Source organism: Punica granatum, chromosome 5 (genome assembly GCF_007655135.1).
Source record: "Punica granatum isolate Tunisia-2019 chromosome 5, ASM765513v2, whole genome shotgun sequence".
Taxonomy (NCBI): Eukaryota; Viridiplantae; Streptophyta; class Magnoliopsida; order Myrtales; family Lythraceae; genus Punica; species Punica granatum.
The window spans coordinates 15747121-15767487 of record NC_045131.1 but is presented as its reverse complement, the minus strand read 5'-3'; positions in this window follow the sequence as shown (position 1 = coordinate 15767487).

Genomic DNA, 20367 nt, shown 5'->3' with positions numbered 1-20367 from the left:
TGACTGAATAATAGAATACAAACTAACTTTGGATATTTTGTGATTACAACAAACGGAAGATAATGTACTGCATTATCCTTAAGTAGCAGAAGAGAAGGGACCAATGAAAAAACACACATCAGGATGGAATTGCTTATGATAGCCTCAATATTAAAAGACTCAACTTGAGACTGCATAATTCACTGAGGTCCCGTTTAGTACAGTGAAATGAAATTAAGGTTCCATTTGGTACGCATGAATGGAATGGAGAGGAATGAAATGAAATGACATTTCAAATAATGAAAGGTAATTGTGTTGAGAAAAATAATAAATTTTAAGTTGAATTTGAGAGTATCAACTCTTTATTTGAAAAAAAAAGGAACTTATTTACAGGATATAATTTTGTATAGATATAGTTTTAGATATAAGAAACTGATAAAAAATATTATTATATAAAACTTAGTAGAAATAGTTGAATGGATATGTGCCTTAGTTTTTTGAAGGAAAGAGTATTCAATCATCGAGTTGAAAGAAAAATATCTTTCAAATGGATTGATTTTTCTAACTCGTAAAAGTAACAACGTAGAATTTTATTCTATTCCATTCCCATATACCAAACGAGATCTGAATGGAATGGAATGAAGTGGATCAATAGAATGAAATTTAATGAGTCTGGGGTAAAGTGGTGATCATTTTTTTTTGAATTGATATAGAACATATGATGTAACATAATTAAAATCTTAAACATATATAATAAGATATATCTAAACAACAAAAAATGCATATTCATTTTATTCTGGTTATTTAAATTTGTTGAATTGGTGAAATAATCATTTCTTCGGATTTTTGAAGGAATGTTGATTACATTGCATTGAAAAAAAAAGGTCATTTATATTTTGTTGTTTGTTTGTTTGTCTCCATGGTTGTCAGAATCGCAATTCAAATAGTAGCATCGTACGATCCTACGATTCAAGGGGGGCTCATTGATTCCAATTCTGCTTGGTGAGTTGTGATTGTGGAATCGTGACCGAATCACGCGCTGAATCGTAGAATCGCAGAATCGTGCGATTCTGCGATTCTACGTTCAGGCCGGATTTGGCCCAAGCCCGGGCCCCGAAAGTGGGCCGAAGCCCAAACCCGAAAGCTCTCTCCCGCCCGCCCTTTCTTCCTTCTTTCTAGTCAGATGAACCCTAATTTCTCCCCTCCTTCGTCCTTTCAGTCCGACCTTCGAAGGCTTCGACCATTGCCCTTAATCTTCAACGAAATCTTCAATCCACCTGCTTACTTCTACGAGCTTTGATTGACGGTCCACCACCTGCTTCTTCCGAGAAGCTAGCTTGTCTGAGCTTCCATCCTTGCGGTTACTTTCTCTGCACTTCCGAGCTTCGACCGAGGCTGTCCATCCCTTCCATAGCACCGCAGCACCGATCGATATTTTTCTTTCGGTAGGGGCTGTCCATCCCTTCTGATCTAATTTATTTTTCCTTCGCACTTACTGGCTGGGTGTTGAATGTGAACGGCTCGGTGCGAAAATGTTTTGTCAACATTTTCCAGATCTGTTCTCTACTTGCCACTGTAACCGTAAAGACTCTATCTCAAAAGCTGCCAGTACCCATTCACTCGAAACTGTTCTACTTCGATTTCCACTTTCCGTAAATGAGCCCGCACAGTGGAGGTTTCGTAGCGCCTCATGAGCATCGGCAGAATTGATGTTTTCTTTCCTTGTTCTGTTGCTTGGTGAATGCTTAGTTGCTAAATCTGTTGATTGCTGCTTGGTTGCTGCGAAGTGTGAAAGAATGATATGTTTGTCCTTGATAGGATTTAGGTGATTATGAAGATTTGGATGAGATTTGATCTGTTTGTTCATTTTATATTATGAGTTATGACATATGTTGTTAACTTTTTATATAGGGAGTTTGAGTTATGATTTGGATTTTGAACCTTGAATTTCGATAATTTGTAACGATATTTTGCGTTTTTATGACTTATTGTTGATTTGTTGGTTTGTGTTTTTATTTGAATGAACAAGAATTGATTTTTTTTGCTCAGGAAAGTATGTTACATATATATATATGTTATTTTTTTAATTGCAGGTAGAATCTTACGATTCACGATTCTATGACCCTCGACCGATTCTAGGTAGAATCGCGATTCTGACAACCTTGTTTGTCGCTACTATCTTTCCCCTTATTATTAGAATTATATAGGAGTTTCGGGTTGGTAATTCCTAACACGACACGTTAACACGACATAGTGTTAAACGGGTTCGGGTTGGGCATTTTTGATATTCTGTCTAAACGGGTCCAACCCGTTTAGACACGGTTAATAAGCGTGTCTTACCAGGTTGAACCCGTATAACCCGATTATACACGATTAAACCTGTTTGTTTAGACGTATTTAATCGTATTATTATAATTGTGTACCCCATTAACCCATTTATATACTAAAATTACAAAAGTATCCTTACTAACCCTAATACTATAAAACCAATAAACAAGACAACACAAATTCACCAACAAAAGTGTTGGCTGAGTAGTAAGCAGCTCACCATCGTAAGGAGGAAAACATAAGTTCGAACCCCGGGAAGCGCACTTGTTGGGAGTGAGAATAACCTTTAGTTCTCGATCTCCCGACTGGATTAGTCAGACTCTATTGGGCTTCTAGATATCAGGGTACACACCGAAAAAAGACAACACAAATTCATTCCTTCTACCCCTCTTTCTCTCAATGCCTCTGTCAACGACTCACACCCAGGAACTCTCCCATAGACCCGCCTTTCTCAAACACTCATATGATCGCCCCATGATGCATATCTTCTCTATTCTCTCGACGGTGCTTGAGGTAACCTCTCTCTCTTCAAATTTTCCTCTTTGTCTCTCACTCTCTCTTGAACATTTCCTCTCTTGAGTTCAATTAAACAATTAGGGTTCTTGGATTTGTGGTTCTTTTTATTGTTTGAAGGCTTTTTAAGAGTAGTAGCTAATACATGTTTCTCATTCTTTATTCTATTTAGGCATAATGAGTTTAGAAATGAATTCGGAGGTGAAGTTGGAATCCTTTGGGAAGGAGAAACCCATGGCCACGATAAACAAAGATGATAATATAGTGGAGCTCGATGAAGACGAGATCAAAGACACTGCAACAGGAACTCAGGCAGGGACATCAAAAGGCAAGCGAAAGAGAAGGCTGACCTCACATATGTGGCACTTTTATGAACGGTTGACAGAAAAGACCATTGATGGTAAGAGCCGTTGTAAGTGCAAGCGGTGTGGCTCGCTTTTTGTTTGTGATAGTCAATATGGGACAAGAAATTTGAAAAAAGGCATAGTAAAAGATGCATTTGTAAGGATACACGAGATGTTAGTCAGCTACTCATGAACCACGGTATTTCTTTGAGAAATCTACATTTGATCATGAATGCTTTCGTAAGTTATTGATTGCTGCCATTATTATGCATGATATGCCTCTCGTCTTTATGAAGTATACTGGAATTAGAGTAGTATTATCATATTTGCGTGAGTGTGTGTTCGTTATATCTTGAAACACTACAAGGGCTGATGTGTTGATGGTTCATAAAAAAAGAGAAGTCACGGATTAAGTGCTTGCTTGAGGAAGCTAGTGGTAGGATTTGTTTGACATTTGATTTGTGGACCTCGATTGCTATTGATGGGTATATGTCTTTGGCCGCACATTTCATTGATAAAAATTGAATTTTCCAAAAGAGGATTTTGAATTTCTCCTCGACGCCACCTCCACATATTGGTGTGGCATTGAGCAACAAGATTACTTCTTTGTTGGCTGAGTGGGGTATTGAGGGAATGTTGCTTTCTATTACTTTGGATAATGCCTTCCCAAATGACACTTTCATGGGCTCGTTGAGATTCGCATTTAAATATGAAGGATGCACTCCTAGCCAAAGGTGAATCCTTTTATCAATGATGTTGTGCCCATATTATTAATTTGATTATGCAAGATAGACTAAAAGAGATTAATATTGTGGTAGATAGAGTGGGAGAGTATCAAGTATGTTAAGGGGTCCTAAGTTAGAAAATAAACGTTTCTTAAATGTGTGAAACTCGTCTTTGAATTCGAAGAGAGGCTTGGGACAAGATATGCCTACTAGTTGGAATTCAACATTTCTTATGCTTGAAAGTGGATTATACAATCGTTGTGCATTTTGCCACCTAGAGTTAAGTGATTCCTACTGCATTGGAGTGGGAGAAGATTGAGAAGATATAGAAGTTCTGGGTTTTCTATGAGATTACAAACTTGTTTTTTGGAAGTAATTATCCGACCATAAATCTATACTTTCCTTCCACTTTCAAAGCGTATGTGATGCTCAAGGATTATAGTGATGTGGCAGATGAAAATTTGAGAGCAACGTCATTGAGGATGTTAATGAAATTTGAAAAGTACCGGTCTGAATTTTCCATTGTTTTATCGATTGCGGTGATATTGGACCTTAGGTATAAAATTCAGTTTATGGATTGGAGTTACAAAAAGTTGTATGGTAGTTAGTCTTCGAAATTTTAGATTGTTCAAGGCAAATTATTCTCATTGTATGAAGAATATACATAACATGAGATGGGGAATCGAACATCTGCATCAAAAGAGAAGTTCCCTCCAAATCCTGATCAAGAGTCAATTGAGCTAGATATGTGAGAGGTAAAATTTTTAATGATGTTATGTATTGCTTTGTCAATATTTGTATCCTCTATATATTTTATTTTTCTTGTTATCATTTGCACTTGAAATATATTTTCTTTTGTCTCTCCTTGTTATTTTAATTTTTTATCAGGAGTTCGATGATTATGATAATGATGAGTATTCAACATCTTCGAAAAAATCTGAGCTGGAAAAGTACTTAAATGAGACAAAGATCGATAGAATGATGGACCTGAACATTCTTGATTATTAGAAGATTAACTCCCAACGATATCCAATAGTTGCAAGGATGACTCGTAATATTTTGAGCATTCCCCTATCCATGGTTGCTTCCGAGGCATCATTCAGCTGTGGAGGTCGTGTTCTCAATCAATATCGGAGTTCTTTGAAACCCAACCTTGTGGAAGCACTCATGTGCTCTCAAGATTGGCTTTATGGATAAGCCGGTAAGTATGCTTTATTAATACTTTTCAAGTATGATTTCTAAAGTTCTTTTATAGATCTTTTTCTATTTAGAGTAGATGCTTGTGAGATTTTCATGAATCAACTAACGGAGGATGTGATGAATTTACATGTTAGCGAGGAGCCATCAACTCAAGGGTCCAATATTGTGGTTAAGAATTAGTAAGGCTTTTAAAAAGTTAATATTTCTTTAACTTTTACATATTGCAATAACATTTTTACTTACATTGAATATGTATTCTTATGTTCCATCGAAGATGGCACGTGGAGCTAGGTTTTTTTTGGTTGGATGTTTTGTTGTTTGTTATCAAGCGATGAAACTTATGGTGAAGGTCATCAAGTTCAGTTTCTCATTTTGTTACTATGATCTTAGACTACGAATGTTATATTATCCCAGTACTTCGTTGATCTATGGATTATATATATATTATGTGTGGATTGTGTTGCACTTATGAGTGTGTTATGCAAGTATCTGATATAATATACTGTTATTGTGTTTTAACCTATAGGTATGGATACGTGTACCTATTATGACACGTTTCGACAAACAGGTTCAACATATCGTATCCGAATTGACACGGACATAAATTGGTCTTGTTTATGTTTTCAAAATCTAACCCGTTTAATAATCGTGCTGTGTACGTGTTATGACTTTGATGACATGCATCTGTTTAGACACAATACATATAAACACAACACGACATGAATTGCCAGTCCTATAGGAGTTAACGATGAAAGAAAAGCGACAAAAAGACATGGCCGCCAAAGGGTAATTAGGTAAGTCAAGTAAAGGCTTGAGAATCCAACATTTTAGCCCCATAATTTACTAGTATTGTACTTAAAGTTATATTATTACATTATTGATATAGTTCTACAAAAAGTGATTCTTGGTCCCATTTTGGGACTTGGGGCAAGTCGGGAGGATTTCCCCACTCGCCACTACTTTTTTTAAAAGAAAGTATCAATTCATAAATTTTTTCTTATGTCTTCTTTTTTCGATGTTCTTTGGACTCGACTGACAAGATAGCTGATAATCCCATTAACTTCTTAGCCTAAATAACCATTATGATCGGACCAATTATTTTCCTCAGTATTTGTAAATTCGACTTGAATAATATAGCGGATGACCCGATTAGCCCCTTCCCAAAATGAATGTTCACTGTGGTCGAGCCAATATATTTTTTTCCCGGACTTTTAGCTAGAGTTTTTTTTATATAAAATATAAAAAAATGTTAGGTTTAAAAATTAGCTTAAACATAATGCATTTTTTTTTTCAAATTTTAGATCTATATTGCAAATTGAATTCTTGTGACCTTTTTTTTAACTTAATTAGAACGATTAATTTTGAACTTTCTCTGTGTGTACTTCTAAAATCCGAATGCCTAAGGCAATGGAGCTCTACTATTTTAGGTTTAAACCCAGGTAAATCCACTAAAGGGTAAAGCTATAAGGATTGTAGACTTTCTCGATATATTCATATGACTAAAATTTGAAATTTTACTTAAAGAAAAAAGACATCGAATATTAATTTTGAAATTAATATAAGATGAAACTCTTGACCTCCAACTTCCTTTTCCTTTCACGATTTCATTTTTTTATTTGAGCCACCACCGTTTTTGTAGGCTCATTAAAAATCTATTTAGTAAATTATTTTGGAAGTTCTCTATTCCATTTTTTTTTACTTGGGCCACCACCGTTTTTGTAGGCTCACCAAAAACCTATTTAGTAAATTATTTGGAAGTTCTCTATTCACATGACTAAAACTTGATACCTTATTTAAAGATAAGAGACTTTGAATATTAATTTTGGAATTTATATAGGAAAAACTCTTGGCTCCCCTTTTGCTTTTCCTTTCACGATTTCTTTTTTTTTTTTTAATTTGCGCGGTGGGGCACTGAAGACCACCACCGTTTTTGTAGGGTCGGCAACAACCTATCTAAAAGAATATTTTGGGCCCACTTAGTTTAGCTACGGCGAACCACTTGGAACCGTTAAGTGCCACGCTGGTAAACCACTGAAATTAAAAGCAAAACTGATATCGTCGTAAACAAGATACAAAATAAAAAATTGGTATATTCTCATGTGATCGGTGTGAAGGATTGGAGAAGAATGAAATTAGATAAATCTCAAATATAATCGTGAAGGACGCTAAATAAGTCAATTAATTAACATCCATCGAATTATAAAGAAGTTCAAAGTAAATTAGCAAATATTGTTCATAGATAGTTATTTGTATCATTTATTTTCTATTATACCTACGTTATTACATAAATTGATATAATGTGAATAATAAATTATTAAAAAAATTCTAGACCCTGCGGCCTCACGCGGGTTCCGGACTAGTAATAAATTAAAATTAAAATAGGTCCATATCAACCTCATAAGAACACATGTCCTCCAAAAATAAAGGTCATATCGTAGTAATGAACTAAAAGTTTTCCAAACACTTTTATATTTCCAAAAATTGCTATAAACTTAATTAATCTTTCACATATATCCCTCTAATCATTTCTAATATGTTTGATTACGATTCTCATATATTATCCCCTTCCAAGACATCTCGTTGAAAATTAAATTTCAATAGAATGCGCTATTTATGTTTTAAAAAATGGTAAATTATAATTATTTTGATGTATTACATATATATATATTTTTACATCATTGTGGAAAGATTTTTCTTTTTAAACACTTCCAACTAACCAATATATATCCATTTATTTTGAAACAGTATATCATTGTCAAGCAACTCTTGAAATCATTAAACTAACCTCATCACAAGTGTAACAACCAAAAAATGAATCTAAATAATTCACATATATATTTTTCCAATGGAATCCATTTTAAAAATTTTCATCCTTTTAGTTAAATACTCTTTAATATTTTTCTCTCTGTTATTATATTTTGATTTCTCCTAAGTAATTTCTGAAAGGATATGACTATTTATTTTCCAAATTTATAGAATCATAATAATTTTAAGGGTAAATTACAAAAAAAACCCAAGTTTTGTAAAATGTCTCAATTTTGTCCTAAATTTTGTTTTGTAACAAAAAAACCATAAGTTTTCTAAAATGTCTCAAAAATGACCTCCGTTATAACTTCCGTCAATTTTTGCTGCTGATGGTGGGTCCCTTTAACAGTCCACGTAGGTCACACGTAGGCTAGTGGGTCCCTTTAACAGTCCACGTAGGTCACACGTAGGCAAAAATTGACGGAAGTTATAACGGAGGTCATTTTTGAGACATTTTAGAAAACTTATGGTTTTTTTTGTTACAAAACAAAATTTAGGACAAAACTGAGACATTTTACAAAATTTGGGTTTTTTTTTGTAATTTGCCCTAATTTTAATGTCGATTGTATTTATATTTCTAATTCTAACTGCGATGTAAAATTATCGACTTTTTTTCTGAACATTTTCTCTCCCATTCGTACTTCAAGATATACTATTTTAGTGAATATTATTTTTTATCAAAATAATATGAAAATATTCTAAATATAAGTGTATCCTCAAAAGACTTAGATCATATGGAATCATCAAAAATGACATGTTAAAAGTACAGAAATAAACTAAAAATTATAACGGGATTTTTAACTCGCCGCATTGCACGGGTCTTCCGAGCTAGTTCCAGAAACTAAAACACATCCATGCAAACAAGAGGAGGACACCTGTCCCTCTTTCCTCTTTTTCATTTAGAACCTTTTCTTTCCTAATTCCTTAAGTTACCTACAAACTTCGATTATTTTTTGCTTTTATCCATTCTTTTGATGTTTTCTTGCACCCACCAGAAGAATTTTAAAATTAGCAAGTCTTAGCTAGCTATACGATTAACTTAAATAGGTCATGCCCTACAAAAGTGGAATAAAGTACCATTTTGATTCTCACACGAACCTTTTGCTCTTAATGATACTACTATCCACAACTTCGGTTTCTATGTAAAATTTGTAGAGAAACAATGATAAAGTGAGTGATGTTATTGGAGCGTCAGAATATTTCTTCACTGTGATATAAATAAGATATCTCACTTCTTATCGAAAAAAATCTTTTACTAATTGTTTTGGGTGCAAGACCAAACGATAAAAATTAATTTTGACATTAATCCCTTTACAAAATTTTCTTATAATGTTATTGTTCTTATATTTTTCCTTTACTTAATAGTATTTGTAAATTAAATATTAGTAACACTTTTCTGTTAAAACAATCAGAGTTTTTCTATATTTATCCTTCTAAGGCATCTAGAGCATATAGTGAACTCTATAGAAATTATAATATCAATAAATAATAGCATGGTTAACTACAAAAAAATTGAACAAATTATTATTTTGTAACATATGATTTAAGTTATTTTTCTCCATAATCATAGTTTTGTAAAACTTTTATAAAAAAAATGAACTTGCAAATTCAATTGAATTAAGATGGTAATTGAGATTATAAAAGTACAATGTAACTAAAATTTGATAAATAATAAGGGCTTAATTTTAATTGTGTCAACAATAAGTTTAATAAGATTACTATTACATAATGATAAAAACATTAATATAATTGAAGAATTTGTAAAACTCAATGATATTATGTAATGAATTATAATAAATATTGTATTGATGTATATAAAGTTTAAAATTTTCCTGGGAAAAAAGGCAATGAATTCAGAATATCTTCATTTTTTTATACTAATAAAGAAGTCACGCGCAGGATGACATGTTTAAGTTTTATGCCATATCTTACTGCAAATATTTAATTATTATATGTTTCATTATAATTAAAGTAGACAATAGGACAATAAAAATGGTTATCAGTTGCAGAATTTTTTTTAGTAAAGAAAAATATGATAAGAGCTATATTTTTCTTGAACCCCCTCATATGCAGAAGGTCATGTACTGACTTGTGAAAGAGTATAATAATTATTACCCAAGAGTAACAATTATTTTATATCATTTTTGACGATATTATAGAATTTCGAAGAGATAAAATAGATTTTGATAAAGGTCAAGTTATCTGCCCGGAGAGAGGCTAGAGAAGCAAATGTTAGAGAGGTTATGTGCACGTGGTTCCCCTTTTGCTTTTTCAGTGAAATAGTTTTTCTACTTTTCTTGCATCTGCAACAATCATTTGCTTAATAAATGAAGAGAAGCAGATTACCTAGAAGCAATTAAGCAAATGAGAAGGAAAAAAGTTTAAATAAAATATAACTATGATAAACATCACTTTTCTTCCACTAAAAAAATCGAAAAAATTCCACCGAGAAAAAAAAATTCACTTCGCATGAAAATTACTCAGACATGACACTAGGGATAATCTTGGTCAATAAGATAAAGATAGGATCAGCATATGTTCAGGATTCCGATGAGCAATTATCCTTCCTGAGATCAAGTCGGTCATTTACCTTATCAGTTCTGCTTTGAAAACCAAACCGTAGGCCGGTATATTCTCATTTTAATGTTGAAGGTTTCTAGTTCTTCTTAATTTTTTTCTTTTTATTTATAACCTATAACGAAGGAGACTTTTTTTCCTCTAAGAGTTCTGGCATCTACAATATAGAACACCAAAATCTTTAAATAAAAGAATATGAAATACGGATTGAACCTCTATAAGTAAAATTCACCTGCAAGTATCCTTCCTGGCAATGCAATATGGCCTTATCTTCGAAGTCTTTTCTTGCACTATATGAATTTCCGGAGATATATCAAATTCTAGGAAAAGGATTGGAAATACTAATAATAAAGGGGGATTAAAAGAGAACAGCGTTAAAAGAAAGAAAAAGACAAAGAAGTTTTCCTGGCCCACAGCTTCTATTACTATTTTAGTCTGTGTCAAACTGTCAATGGCCCCATTACTCAACGTAGAAGCAATAGTCCATTGTTATCTAATGGTTTGTATGTCCTCAGAAGAACAAATGGTTTCTCCAAATAGATAATAACTGCTCAAGAACATGATAAAAAAGGGGCTAGAAAACAACATTAGTGCGCCCCCAACCTTCTCCTAGATAATTTTTGGAGTCATTGAAGTACTGGTAGTTTGGTGTCCACGAGAAATGCACTCCGTTCCATATTGGTTGCAGTAGCATAAAAGTTAGGCTTCATCATGAATGGCAATTTATAAAAGCCCACACTAATATTCTTCTCTTTTGCAATTCAAATAGAAGATGCTTATACAGAAAATTAGGTCAGTGATGCAATTTCATGAGCTAAACGAAAGGATTGTCTCATATTTGGTGACCCTTTCCTCTTTTGGCTATCTTTGCCATAAAGCATAGCATAATTTCATTAAATTAATTACCAAAATAAACTCCCTTTAAATTGTGCAATAGATAATAGAAAAAAGTTGCTACAAAACTTTACCGTTTCTTATCTTACTGGTCACTGCAAGTCTCTTGTAATATAGAATTGATGAATTGAAGTGAACCTGCCCGCTCTTCTAGATTTCTAATATTGATATCCTCACTAGAGAAGGAGATACAAGGCATAGCAGTAAGATTTTTAATGCTCACTGACAGCAACTAAAAACATAGAGAACAAAAAATAGGTGGAAAAAATCATAGTTAGAAGGGAGAAAGGAACATTTGGAGCATGAAAAATGGAAGCACAATTAACGAAGGTGGGAGGCATACTGTTAAGCAAGCAGTTGATAGGCCTGAAAATTACGGGAGTGGGATAAGCATAAAATTCCTTGCCAGAACATATCGTGTCACTGATAACTGGAAGAGCAGGTTCTATGACCCCAAAACTGTGAGAGGTAGTGAAGCAATACTAGGAATAGCAGGGCCAATTCATGGATTTGTCCTGTTACTTAAAAAAAAGTTTAATAAAGTCCGAATAATATATGTTAAACCTGCAATGAGCATCTGAGACCAAGGAAGCTACATCACACAGCAGCAATGACAGCATGATATAACTCAAAGAAAGAGACAAGAAATTATGGAAAATCATACCGAAAACTCTTCCATAGGCGCAAATTCAATCTTTATGGTCTAGTTCCCTTAAGGCAAATCCAATCTTTATGGAAGTGCGTGGAATCTCATTTCACGGGTTGAATTGTTAGGATCCATAATGATGGAGAGGCAAGTAATCTCTTCTTTTCCTTTAGAAGAAGGAGAGGATGACCCTACTCAATAACTAAAGTTGCATATTAGACATGAAAAACTTACCAATTTTACTGGAAGAAAGAACATACACTAAGAAATTAAGCATCGATTTAGGTTGACTGTGACCAAACATGCTAAATAACGAGTTTATTAACCAAAAGGAGGGGGCTAAGGTTCCCTCTGAACTTGAAGAGATAACAGAGTAAAGGCAAACAAAATGTAGCTATACCATGATGAAATTGACCCAAAATTAAACCAAAAGGCAACTTTAAAATCAGAATATATATCAAATGGATAAGTGATTTTTCCACCAAATCTTTAAACAAGCTACTCCTGTTCAACAAGTGAAAAAAATTAAGAAATATGCGTGATTAACTCAAACCATCAAAATTACATTTATCTACAACAGATGGATTACTGATTTTGCGATCAATTAATCGCAACAAAATACATCAACAATCCGAGGTTATGAAAAAGAGCATAATTTATCCAGCTCCTTAGATTCAACATCTATATATATATATATATATATATATAAAACAAACAATAAAATGCTCGAATTGATGAAAAACAAAATAAAAACGAAGTGGCCTGAATACCCGAAGTGACGATTGTGCGTAGAATGGAAACAAGTGGAGCTCAAAAGGTAGATAGGAAGCTAAAAGCGAAGGAACCTTCTTCACTTGCTTCAACCTCCAATATAATATCCTTTAACATATTGTAATCTAATATCCCTATTCCGTCTTCATACTTCTCCATGTTCTACCTCAGAAATTATTTTTCCCACTCTATGGCACCTCAATGCTATTTAGAAAATCCAAAACAGAAAGGGAAAAAGGTTCTATTTCCCTCTCCCTCCATTTGTCTAAAAAGGAAGAACATCGGTAAGACAACACTGACCAGTTGCGGAGTCTTTGTCCAGCAGAGAGGCATAGATGCAGAAAAGGAGCTCCAGGGAATAGAGAACAAGCAACGAAAAATCATGGTTCATAGTGCTTACTAACAGAAATATTAATGTGTACATATATATCATTACAAAATTTGATCCTTGAGCATGTACAATCCATCATACTTAAATTTGCTTCATAGAATGACTTATAAACAGGATAAGGGAACATTATGTTGAACATGTGATTATTGGTTACCTTTTACCTTTTACCAACATACAACGTTTTGAAAATTTAAGCACAGCAAAAAAAGATGGAACATTATGTCGAACATGTGGATAAAGCAAAGTAGATCCCAAACTGAATTCTATGACAGTCAATACACGACTCCTGATTAACTTTTACCTTCATGAGACCAATCAAAATACAACCTTATAAGAATTTAAGCACAACAAGGGAGCATTATGTCGAACATATGGTGGGCAAAGAAGTCAGGGGTGCCTGCCAGTCGATGACGCTTAACAAATGCAAGGCCATTAAAACTTGGAAATATTACCAGGAGATACAATCAAAAGACAGATGAAAGATCATATCAACAGAAAGTCAGAGATAATCATATTTACCAATAATAAATTAAAAGCTCAATGATTAACCAACGTAGTAGTTTATTAACCAACTACGCCCAAATCATTTTATCAAGATCTCTGTTTTCTCTCTATCAATCATCCCAATTAAATTCTCACCGCAATTTGATTTCTTTTTTTTTTTTCCTTTCCATTAACTATATTAATTATTTAGATTTATCTCCATAACGCTGAATTTTCCTTGCTAATTACCAACTTTCATTCTAATTTTCTTCTCAATGTTCAATTCTACAAAGCAAGAGTTCTCTTTTTATCTACTTTTCACTCTTCCTTCTTGCAAAATCATTTTATTGTTCGTTGAAAAACTTCGAAGTATACAGATTACATTGAATCACTTCTGAGAAATAATGTCTATAGCAATCAATTCAAAATAATACTTGAAAAAAGTAATTGTTAATTTACTTAGCAATATTGCATCTAAAAAGTTAAAGAAATAAATTTTAAAACATCAATTTTATAATTAATTTTATTCAATTATTAGAAGGCCTTTGTATTGAAGTTTGTCTTTTGTCCACCGACTCTTTTGGACGGCAGCCACATATGAACAGTTAATTAAGAGAGCTTGATAAGATCGTTGTGCTTTGTCACTCCATATATAACGCCTAAAACAGTTAATAAGTTGCGCCATGTATAATGTTTGGCCTCTCCAGCTACCATTATATAGCCATGTGGACAAGTTCTCATATGGGTTCCACTAACCACGTATTGCCATGCCTTCAAGTGCCTCCTCAATTATAAGATTAAAAATTAATTTAATCGAATCTATATAAGATGAAACGAAAAAGATTACTTTAGTAATAAATAATTTCAGTAGAATTTAACTTCCGAATCAATATATAATATATAATGCTCGAAACAGTTAACCAGGTTGTGTCACATATTTTGTTTTGCCTCTCCAGCTCCCGCCATGTCGCCACGTGGACAACTTCCCATGTGGGTTTCACCAACCGCGTATTGCCTCTGTGTTCAAGTGCATCATCAATTACAAGATTAAAAATTATTTAATCGAATCTATATATAAGATTAAAAGAAAATTACTTTAGTAAAAAATAATTTCATTCGAATTTAACTTTCTAATCGGCAAAAGTGTAGTAATTTTAATACGAAAAAATACATGTGGCAAAGCTATATAAGATTAAATGGAAAAAAATTATTTCAACAAAATATAATTTTAATCAAATTTAGCTTTTGAATTAGTATAATTGCAGCACCAAAACATTTGCTTTAATTTTAATAGGAATATATGTATTACTTTAATTAAAGGAAAAAAATGCATTCAAACAAATTTAATATTTGAATCAGTAGAATTACTAGGCCAAAACGATTACTTTAATTTTAATATGAAAATAAAAAATATATAAACTTAATTAAACGGAAAAGACAATTAATTTAATCGAATTGGTAGAATTACGTTGTACATTGAAATTCATGTAAGATTAAACGAAAAAAAATTATTTTAATCAAATTTAACATTCGAGTTGGTAGAATTGCAGTGTTGTATGTCGCGCTAAAACAATTGCTTTAATCGAATAAAAAACTATTTATCGAATCTATATGTAAGACTAAACCGAAAAAAAATATTTCAAAAATATTTAGTTGGAACAGTTAACCAGGTTCCGTCACATGTAATCGTTGGCTTCTTCATCGTATGTTGGTTCATAAGGCTAAAACTTTCCTATACAAAGGTAAACATAAGAAACAATCAATAAGATCAACAGTAAATGAAAAACATTTTATTTGTCCAACAATGGAGCACTTACCAATCCAATCACTTGATCCATCGCAATTCGATCTGTTCAAACATTAAATGATAATTATTAGAGAAAATTTCTTAAACGTCACTAACTATGAATAAAATACTTCATTAGAAGGAACTCCACCTCTCATCCTAAAAGTGACGATGTATTCAGGAAATATGAAGGAATCCATCTTATAATCGCTCCATATTACATATATCGCAGGCCCAAGCAAATTATCAACCCCAGTATCGTACATGAAATTTTCCGGCCTAATTGGTCAATTTCCAACATTGATTTCAATAATATCTCTAGCATTGAAAGCGAGAATTAGGATGAAAAAACCATTAGTTCACGTCTTTTCATTATATAACTAAATATTGAAAATTTTAGAAGAATTAAAAGATAACTTTATATAAGGTTGATCCACTGGGGGTCAATTGGGCCCCAAATTCAAGAGCACCTACACCAAACTTTCTTGGAAATCCAACCACTGTTGCTAAGGCATTGTCTATGGTGCCCTTATCAGATGGTAGCCACCCATATCGATTATTTGGATTTCCTCGAGAGTGTTTTACTATCTCAACATACTATTTAACTATCTCAGCTCAAATTTGGACCTCCATCCTATTCATTAGTTGGATATTAAGCACTTCCACATTAACGAAGTCTGCTATCCCGAGAATGAACATGTTTCTCACAAAACTTGAGTTCATTGGTGCTCGTGTTTGAGTTGAGTTGGACACAATACCAGAGAGCTCTGACTGGTTGCTTCCAAGTTGGTGTAATGGGAAGTGGCAACCTCCTTTATGGTCAACCCAAGCAATTTCTTCGAGATTTTTTTAACATCATAAATGAACAAACCATGGAAGTCAACCACAAACGTCATCTGACTCTGAATTCATACTTCAATCCTACCATTTTTGGTCCGGAAACGATTCTGAATGAGTTGGACTAGAGCGATAGGAAAGTCAAGCCAATTGTTAGTATAATATAAAAACAGCCAGACAAGATAGCTACTCTTAAGGATGTCGACATGAAGCTCAAGGAACATATGATTGTTGCATTCAACTCTCAAGCTTGAGAGCACTTCGACTTCAATAGCAGTAGAAGCTAAAGCAACAACAGCATATTCGGAAGTATCAACAATCTTTCCCTTCTCCATGATTTGAGCGATCAAATCCTAATGAAAAATACCAAGAAAAAAATGTGAAAGATGTTTCTAAAATATATATATTAGAAAAATCATAGAGTTAGATGTGAAAATTAGTGAGCTATAAAATCATAATTTATTCTTGTTATTCATAACTTATGTTGGAAGAATTCATTTTTTGATTATCAAATCAATATATTGAATTAATGTAATTTTATGATAATGTAAGGAGATGAATAGTTTCACTATAAAATCTAGGGTTTATTGCACCATATAGCTTAACGTTGACAGATATTCTTAGATCTATCCCAACGTCGTTTTTTTGCCTGAGGTATCCCAACGTTGCTATTTTTGTTTCACCAACTATCCCCTGAGGCTAAATGGAGATATCAAATTAGCAACGTTGGGATACCTCAGGTAAAAATCGACATTGTGATAAATCTAAGAATATCTATCAACGTTAGGCTATATGGTGCAATATACCCTAAAATCTATGATATAACTAGTAAAAGACATACAAAATTCTAATTTTTGGCTTTTAGACATTCCTTTATTGTCTATATTCACATCATTTCAGTACAAAAAATTGTAAAAAGTATCTAATATAACTTCAAGGTTAGTTTCAAGTGAATTTCATCAAAACCAATAGGGTAAAAAAAAATAAAGAAAAATAATAAATAAGGGTAAGAAATTCTTATTTTCAAAACAAAGAGTTAGGTAGGGATGGCTATAATGGATATGGCGCAATTACTCCTAGAACCATAGTCACACTACGCCTAAAACGGCACACTATATATTCATTATGTCCTTCACAGTTATGGAAAGTTATAACCATTTTCACACCATCGAAAAGCTGTGGTTATTCCAATTGCACCATCCTCAAAAGTTAAAAATAACATATATACAAATATAATAAATTAAACTAATAATGAAAGTGATCAATTAAGTAATAACCTATACAAAAATATTTAAAATCTATTATTATCTCTCTATTTTATTAGTTTTTATTAGATCAGATAAGAAATCAAGTGGACTAAGGAATAGGCCTGGACAATGGTTAGAATAATGGACTCATAATATAAGTTTAGAGATATAAAGATTTGCACTGCAATTTTTACCCACGAAGCTTTCATTAAAATCGTATTCACATTGGGTCAATTTTTAAAAATGAAACCATATCCACACCATAACTATTTAGTGTGGTTGTGCTGTGCAAGAATTGGTGTAGTATCCACAAAAACAATTTATTTTGGTACATATTGCAATTGCTAAAGTTAGGTGACTGGTAACAACCTAGCATTTGAAAATAAAAATAGATAAAAGGATGTTTACTATTGGCTTTGGTGAAAATGAGAGCTTAAGGAGCAAACAAAACTTTGAGAGTATTTTATATGTTCTAGATGAGAATCAAAGGAAGGAGAGGACCTCTATTTATATATTTATATATAGAGAAAAAATTTAGATAAGTATTATAGAGAGTTGGTGAGTTCTCTACATGCCATGATTGTTCATGCCATATTATTCTCTCCGATGACTTTCGTTTAATTTCTCTCATAAATGATTGTGTTAGTTCGCGTATCTTTCATCTAATAATCAAGACATTGTTATGTTAATATACTATACAAAATTACTACTATGAGATATGCGTCAACCTTCGAAGGTTTATAAGAAATTACCTTTTTCTGTAAATTCATGGCACCTCCTTCATGACGGAGAAAGCAATTTATCTTTCTTCTTTAGTAGTTGTTCGGTCACTTTCCTAACCCCAAAAAATTGATATTATGGTTATCTTCTATGGTGCGACGTAAGCATACATTCATTTTTTACAATATGTCAAAAACTATACCATCTCGGAGGCTCGGTGCTGCAGTTGCATAATATAATCATTATGTATACTTATCTAGAAAAATACTTAAAAAATTTCGTGATCGTGGATAATAGATGTACGTGAACTATTTATAAAATATATCAAGTTTTGGTTCATATTTATAAAGTTATATTATTGTAAATAAATCCATGAGAAATAGCTTGCTATTGTAATAATTATTTGGTATAGTTTGTATCCATAATTTGAAATTTAATTTTGATGTTTGCCATTTCGATGCTAATTATTATCGCCAAAACTATAATGTCAAAACTTTAAACAAAATTATATTATCTATGATTATTTTTTTAGGTTAATAATCCTATAAGATATTTATTTGGCCTAAAAAGCTATTTATTTGATTTCCCAGCAAAATTTTTTGGTGGATCAAATCACCAAGTTTTAATTGCATGACTGTGGAGCGTAATCATTTACGGAAATACATTAACTTGGTCCAACCTCATGTTTTTTAAGCAATGACTCATTTAACTAATTTGGTCAGCACCCCATTTTGGTCCACCGGCTACAGCAAAGTCTTGAACCAATTAGGCCATAATATGAGCTCCAACAGAAAATAATCAGACAAAGTCGGTTCACTATTCAAGGTAAGATCGATAGGCCCGACCAGGCGACTCAAGAAATATGATGACAAATGAAGGTTTTAGGGCCTCCCAAAAAGTTTACGAAAGGATGGCAGATCTTTCACAGACAAGCAGTACAACGCACAAACATGCAAACATGCAATTGAATCAATTAGTGTTGCTCCGGTCACCCGAACCGGGCAAAATCGGCTCCCAAACTCCCAGTGCATCTAGTCATGATAAACCAATATTAGGCTTGTCGAGATCGCCCTTCTACACATATCAACAGTACCTTGTCCATTGTGTTATGAAATTTGAATGTGCAATTGATTGGGATCCAGACTCCTCCAACATCCCTTGAATCCATGCGGGGACCCACGACCACTTTTCCATTTTTATTTATTTGCAAACCAGCTCCATTCTCTTTCTTTATTTGCAATCTAGCCTTTTTTATTATTTTGCAAACTAGCACGTTACTTTATTTATTTACAAAACTAGCACCACATTTTTCATTATTCACAGATTGGCCCCAATCTTTTTTTTTCATAAAACTAGCCCCATTCTTTATTTCATTTGCAAAATTAGTCTCATTCTTTCCTAATCTAGCACATTACATCCATATTTCTCTTAAACTCACATCCAAGTCTTTTCTTGCCTATTTTATTCTACATTTGCCATTTTTTCTCTATTTATTCCCCATTAACTTTTCTTCCATTTTTAATCTCATTCTTCCATTCTTGAACCCAACTTCCAACTCTACTTTTTTTCTTTTTCAACTTCGCCATTTTCCTTCTTGTTTCGTTCCCTCTCTATGGCCGAAATCCCTCTCCTCCCTAATCGGTTTTCATTAGCTTTCAATCCCATTCAATACTTGCCCATCTAAAAATCCTTCCAAGCTTGCTCTTTCATTAATATTATCACATTGATTTCAGCAAGGGGAGAGGATGAATTCGACCAGCATTGGAGGAAAAGAGGGGCAGCTGCTGAAAGAAAAAAGAAAGGAAGAAAGAGTACATTTAACGACTTTTCCGTCCCGCGACAACTTTCCGGTCTTGCACTTCCCTTCCAAGTTTACAATCCCCCATTCATTACACAGCAGAAAACACACTCAAAGAAAGCCAAAATTCGTCCAAATTCAGCTGTGCAGAAGAAAGAAAGAAAAAAAAGCTCATAAACGGCTTTCCCGTCTTGCACCGCTTTCCCATCTTGGACCACTTTCCGTATTGCCACTCCCCCTCATTCATTATACTTCCATTCAGCAGAAAATAGGGGAGAGGAGGGAAAATTCGGCCAGGTACACTGCTGAAAAAGAAAGAAAAA